The sequence below is a fragment of the Ictalurus punctatus genome, unplaced genomic scaffold (genome assembly GCF_001660625.3).
Source record: "Ictalurus punctatus breed USDA103 unplaced genomic scaffold, Coco_2.0 Super-Scaffold_100056, whole genome shotgun sequence".
NCBI classification, from domain to species: domain Eukaryota; kingdom Metazoa; phylum Chordata; class Actinopteri; order Siluriformes; family Ictaluridae; genus Ictalurus; species Ictalurus punctatus.
Window position 1 is genome coordinate 496,830 of NW_026521088.1, and position 6,000 is coordinate 502,829.

Below are 6,000 nucleotides of genomic sequence, written 5' to 3' on the forward strand. Positions count from 1 at the left end.
CTTAAGACGCCATGCTCCACGGTCACATCGGAGTTGTGTTTGCGGAAGAGCTCTTCTGCCATGACCTTACATCCCACTTACGGTGGTGCTTGAAAGTTTGTGAACCCTTTAGAGCTTTCTATACATCTTCATTACCGGGACCTAAAACATCGTAAGATCTTCACACAAGTATCAAAAGTAGATAAAGAGAACCTAATTACAGAAACCAGACAAAAACATTACAGATGGTCAGTTATTTATTGATGAAAATGATCCAGTATTGCATACCTGTGAGTGGCAAAAGTATGCGAACCTTTGCTTTCAGTATCTGGTGTGACCTCGGTGTGCAGCAACCACTGCAAACAAACGTTTCCGGTAACTGTTGAACAGTCCTGCACGTCAGCTTGGAGGAATTTTAGCCCATCCCTCATTACAGTACAGTTTCATCTCTAGGATGTGGGTGGGTTTCCTCACATGAGCTGCTTGCTTCAGGTCCTTCCGCAGCATTTCTACTGGATCAAGGTCAGGACCTTGACTTGGCCATTCCAAAACATTGACTTTATTCTTCTTTAACCATCCTTTGGTAGAACGACTTGTGTGCTTAGGGTTGTTGTCTTGCTGCGCGGCCCACTTTCCCCTTGAGATCCAGTTTACGGACAGATGTGCTGACATTTTCTTTTAGAATTTGCTGGTATTATTCAGAATGCATTGTTCCATCAATGATGGCAAGCCGTCCTGGCCCAGATGCAGCGAAACAGGCCCAAACTGCAACGCTACCACCACCATTGTTCAGAAATGGGATACGGGTCTTATGCTTTAATGCGGTGTTCTCCTTCCCCCAAACATAACCCTTCTCATTTAAACCAAAAAGTTCTAGTTTGGTCTCACCTGTCCACAAAACGTTTTTTCGAGTAGCCTTGTGTCTTGTCCATGTGATCTTTAGCAAACTGCATGCAGGAAGCAATGTTCTTTATGGAAAGCAGTGGCTTTCTCCTTGCCATCCTGCCATGCACACCACTGTTGTTCAGTGTACTCATTATGGTGGACTCAGGAACATTGACATTTGCCTACGCGAGAGAGGCCTTTAGTGTCTTAGAAGTTACCCTGGGATCCGTTGTGACCTCGTGGACAATTACATGTCTTGCTCTTGGAGTGATCTTTGTTGGCTGACCACGCCTGGGGAGGGTAACCATGCTCGTGAATTTCCTTCATTTGTACACAATCTGTCTGACTGTGGATTGGTGGAGTCCAGGCGCTTTAGAGATACTTTTTCATCAACTTTTGCATTTTAATGTAAACAATCATATTTCGTAATATTTTGGGTCAGAAACGTTTCATAGTACTATACTATGTGTAAATATGTGAAAAGAATCAAATTGGAGTAGATCGGGCAACTGATTATGAGTTTGTTTGAAACACCACTTTCCTTTGCTCCTAGCGCCTTCTCGTTCGCTGTATAGCGTTTTGAGCGGATAAAGAGCACAAGTGTGTAAGGGGACACAGGATGAAAGTGAACTAGATTTGTTATTGTACTTTTGATGAAAAGTGACTTTCTAGACATAAAATGTCACTTTTTTCACCTTATCATACTTTTTCATCAACTTTTGCATTTTAATGTAAACAATCATATTTCGTAATATTTTGGGTCAGAAACATTTCATAGTACTATATTATGTCTAACTAACTTGAGACGTGAACTGATCAAATGTGACGTGACAAAAGAAGAACGACTCAGATCGGGAGGTGAACTAACAGACTGCTAATGCTAAGCAATTAATCAATCATTTCTGTTTCTCATAATTCGGCCTCGGTTGCATTAGCCTATAGTTTATTTTTTATTCCAAATGTGATCAATGTTTGCGTAAGTACTAGAGGTGTTGGGGAGTTTAACATGTAACATTTTAACTTTATTCTGCTGAAATGAACGAAATGATGCAAAAAAGAGTCGTTCATTTTGCTGAACGAGATTCAAAGATCCGAGTCAGTAAAATGATCCGAACTGTCTTGTGTTAAGTATGCAAGTCTTTGAACGTAATTTATTTATTTATATATATATATATATATATATATATATATATATATATATATATATATATATATATATATATATATATATATATAATAACCTCTCATTTTCTGATGCTCCTGCTTCCACTGTAATGCTCCCTGATTAGCTTTGCTTACAATATCAATATGTATATGAACCGCTGGCCATGAAATTTCTCAAGAGATTTGGTGAGAATCTATTACTCTGGTCCTGATCTTGCTTGTGTACACTGTTTATTACATTTTTGAATGACTTTTCTTTTCCTCATAGAATTACTTTAGGCACTGATAGAACTGTTCTGTAATGACGGAAGATCAGCGCAGAATTCACCAGACTTGTGTCGATGGACCTGAGCAAGTCCTTTTATGAGGGTCTTGACAAACACGCCTCAAAGCTGCTGTATTTGTACCGCTCGAGGCGCCATGCAGACATCGCAGAAAGGAGTGCCATACTGGAGAGCCTGGATAAAAATGTGAGTAGGTTTATTTCAAGTGTACTTGTTTTGTAAATACTGTGGTCATTTCCTTTCTTGCTATTTCTCTTGTCCTGCATAATTTGAATATAAAACATTTGTACTTTTGAGGCATCAAATCACAGGAAGAGGGTTGCAGTACTGCTGGGGCTGCCACTGTCCATGCGGGAGAATCCATCTCAGTTCTTACAGATCTGTGAGGTAAGTGTCTGTGAGGAAAGTAAGATGTTGGAAGATATTCGGATAATGGAAGTCCACGTATTGATATGGAGTATTGATATCCACGTATTGATGGAGTTTACCTTGTTTTATTTTCATGAGAGATGATGAATTTCAGGACGTTGTACTGTATTTTTTTCCACCTTCTGATATTAATTCATCTTGTGTGATGACTAGTAAAGTTAAGATCGGTTCACTCATGCTGTTCTTAAGTCGCTGCGCTTGTGAGGATGTATGTGTGAAAGCACATTTTAAAGTTTGTCTTTGTTTTTAATACAGCACACAGATTCTGAAGAAGAGTTAATCAAGGGCGTGACTGTTGGAATCAGTACAGTTGTGGATGACGCGATGGACCCTATTCCGTGTGACTGCAGTGATGTAGCCCTTGTAATGGAAGAAGTTGTCGTTCTACACAATCTTGGTGATGTACCAAATGCATTTGTCAACTTGATGGGATTGCTTTATGCACGTAACATAAACTACCCCACAAACTTCAAATACACCTTTGAGGTGATTCAGAGGCTGTTCATGAACATCGGAGCTGATGCCTGCAGTGCACGAGTACATTCACTTAAAAATAATCTGCTCAAGTAGAGATGGTGTTATGCATTTCTTGTAAGAGAGATTTCATGTGGTGTTGTGTTGTGTATGTTACAGTTTCTATACATAAACAGCATGACTTCAGTTTTGTTGTATATTTTCACCTTTAAACACTGGGCAATTGAAATGTAATGTTGTTAGGCAAAAACAGATTTCTGCTTGCTTTTTCTGTTCATTTTGAGAAATTCATGTAATTTCAAGTTCTGCTGACACCCGAGTCTGCTGACACGCACAGCCAAGCTCCGCCCATGCCCAAGGTTCACCTGGTAACCTCAGAGCCTCAGCTTCCCTGTTCAGCTGCGGTCGTCGCTCAGCCTCCCTGTTCAGCTGCGGTCGTCGCTCAGCCTCCCTACGCCGCCAAGAACACCGGGCAGTTTCCTGGCTCTGTTTGGGACATTCAGCCCAGGGGGCCGGGGCCGCCAATGAAGTGGGATGACTCATGGCACTCGGGGGGGGGGGGGTTCTGTCATGATTCCCCCTTGAAGCAGCGTGCTCTAAGCGCGAATGTGCGAGCACCTGCTTTTCCGTTGTTGACTGTAATGACATCTGGACACGTGTGTTTTGTTTATGTTTCTGTCTCCTCCCTGTTCTGTCATTGGCTGGGATTTCACGTGGGTCTGAATTGCTCTCAGCTGCTAGCGGTTTAGACGCTGATCATGTCCGCATATATACTGCGCGCCTCCCAGCACACAACGCGGAAGATTAAATGTTTAGAGTTAGTTTAGCTCGTATCATAGTCATAGTCATAGTCATAGTCACGGTCCATGTTTAGAGTTAGTTCGCGCTGGATTATCCGCTTCCAGTCCCTCGTCATAGTTCGTTTCTTGTTTTGTTTATCGACCCTGTTTTCCGTGACCACGACCTAGATTCCTGCCTTGCCCCGTGTACGCTTGTTTGCCAATCGCCTGACCTCTTGCATGTTTATGGATTACGTTTTGGATCACGTTTTGGATTTGTCTGCCTGTCCCTCTTTCAAATAAACAACTGTTCATCCTGCACTTGCATCCGTCCTATCTCTGCTCCGTCACGATACGTGACGGTGACCTGCTCCAATATGACATTTTGTACATAATATACTTTGCAGGTTTCTGATGTAAAATGATACGAAATAGGATTGTTTACATTAAAATCCATTATATGATGATAATGTATGATAAAGGGGAAAATGTGAGATTTGCAGTCTAGAAAGTCACTTTTCCTCAAAAGTGCCCTGACAAAGCGTGTTTTCATTCCTCCTGTGTGTGCAGACACACGGGGGCGCTACACTGGCTTAAATCACTATACAGTGAGTTTCACGCCGCTGGGAGCAAGGGAAAATAGTTTTTCTAACAAATTCATTATCATATGTTTCACATGTTCATGATTTAATATGATTCTTTGACATGTTTCTGACTCAATATTAGATGTTTAACTTGTTTACATAAAACCCACCCCATTTCTCCAAAAGATGTTTTTTATTATTATTATTTAATTAAGTTATTTTTATTTTTGCTCATGCAGTATAAAAGAACAAAGTAATGGTACTTAAAAAAAAAAAGTAAATGGTTATTATATCAACAACAAAAAATCAAATGTAACAGATGTGCATTGTAAAGGTTTCAGCTCTACTCAGTGAAAATGGAGGGGACATAACAGGTCTTAATACAGATTATAACCCAGATCTAAGTCTAATCAACACTTACATCTAACCACAAAGTTACGTTGACGCTGACGTGAGGAACGGATGCAGGAGTAACAGAAGTGGGTGGGCTTGTCGTAGTGCATGGTCTTCTTATAGGAGATCCTCACGGGGGTTGGTCTTATAGGAGATAGCCTCCTCACGGGGGTTGGTCTTATAGGAGATAGCCTCCTCACGGGGTCGGTCTTCTTATAGGAGATAGCCTCCTCACGGGGGTCGGTCTTCTTATAGGAGATAGCCTCCTCACGGGGGTCGGTCTTCTTATAGGAGATGTTCTTCTTAAAAGGGATGAGAATCTCAAAAAGGGGATGGGCTTCTAAAAGGGGGTGTGATTCTCAAAGGGGATGGGCTTATTACAGGAAAGGGTGTGATTCTTAGAGCAGATAGGCCTGGTAAAGGGGACGGGCTTCTCGAAGGACTTCTAAAAGGCACCTCATGCTCATCACCACCATTTTGCTCCTCCTCATGCTGGTCAGGCATGTGGACGTCATCCTCGTAGTCACTCTCCACGGTGTTGTAGTACAGCTCGTCGGCAGCAAACGGCGGATCAGAAGATGTATCCTCCCTCCGTGTTCCTGTATCAAAAGAGATGAAGAGACAGTGAGACACATCTGCACGTCTCGTAAAAGAAACCAGAAAATCCTCCCTCTAAACTGTCCTTTTCACAAAACGTATTTACACAAGTTAATGGTAAATTACTGTCATCTTCCTATAACGGTGCATACATCCTCAGTATCTCCGTTATAGCTGCATGTAGAGGTGTTCGATACGGGTGTCACAGTGTCACGACTTCACTGTTAGTCACGGCATATAATCACACACTTACCTCACTGCTCACTTTCCCCCTTGCCAACAAACAGAATAAAACACATTTCTGTCTATTACTGTTTTTTTCTGATCTCTAACGGTTCTTATCCCTTTTATGTCCATCTGTGGCTCCCCAAAAACTCTTCCCACCCTCTTTCTCCTAAATCACACAACTCCTAACTTCATCACACATCGACG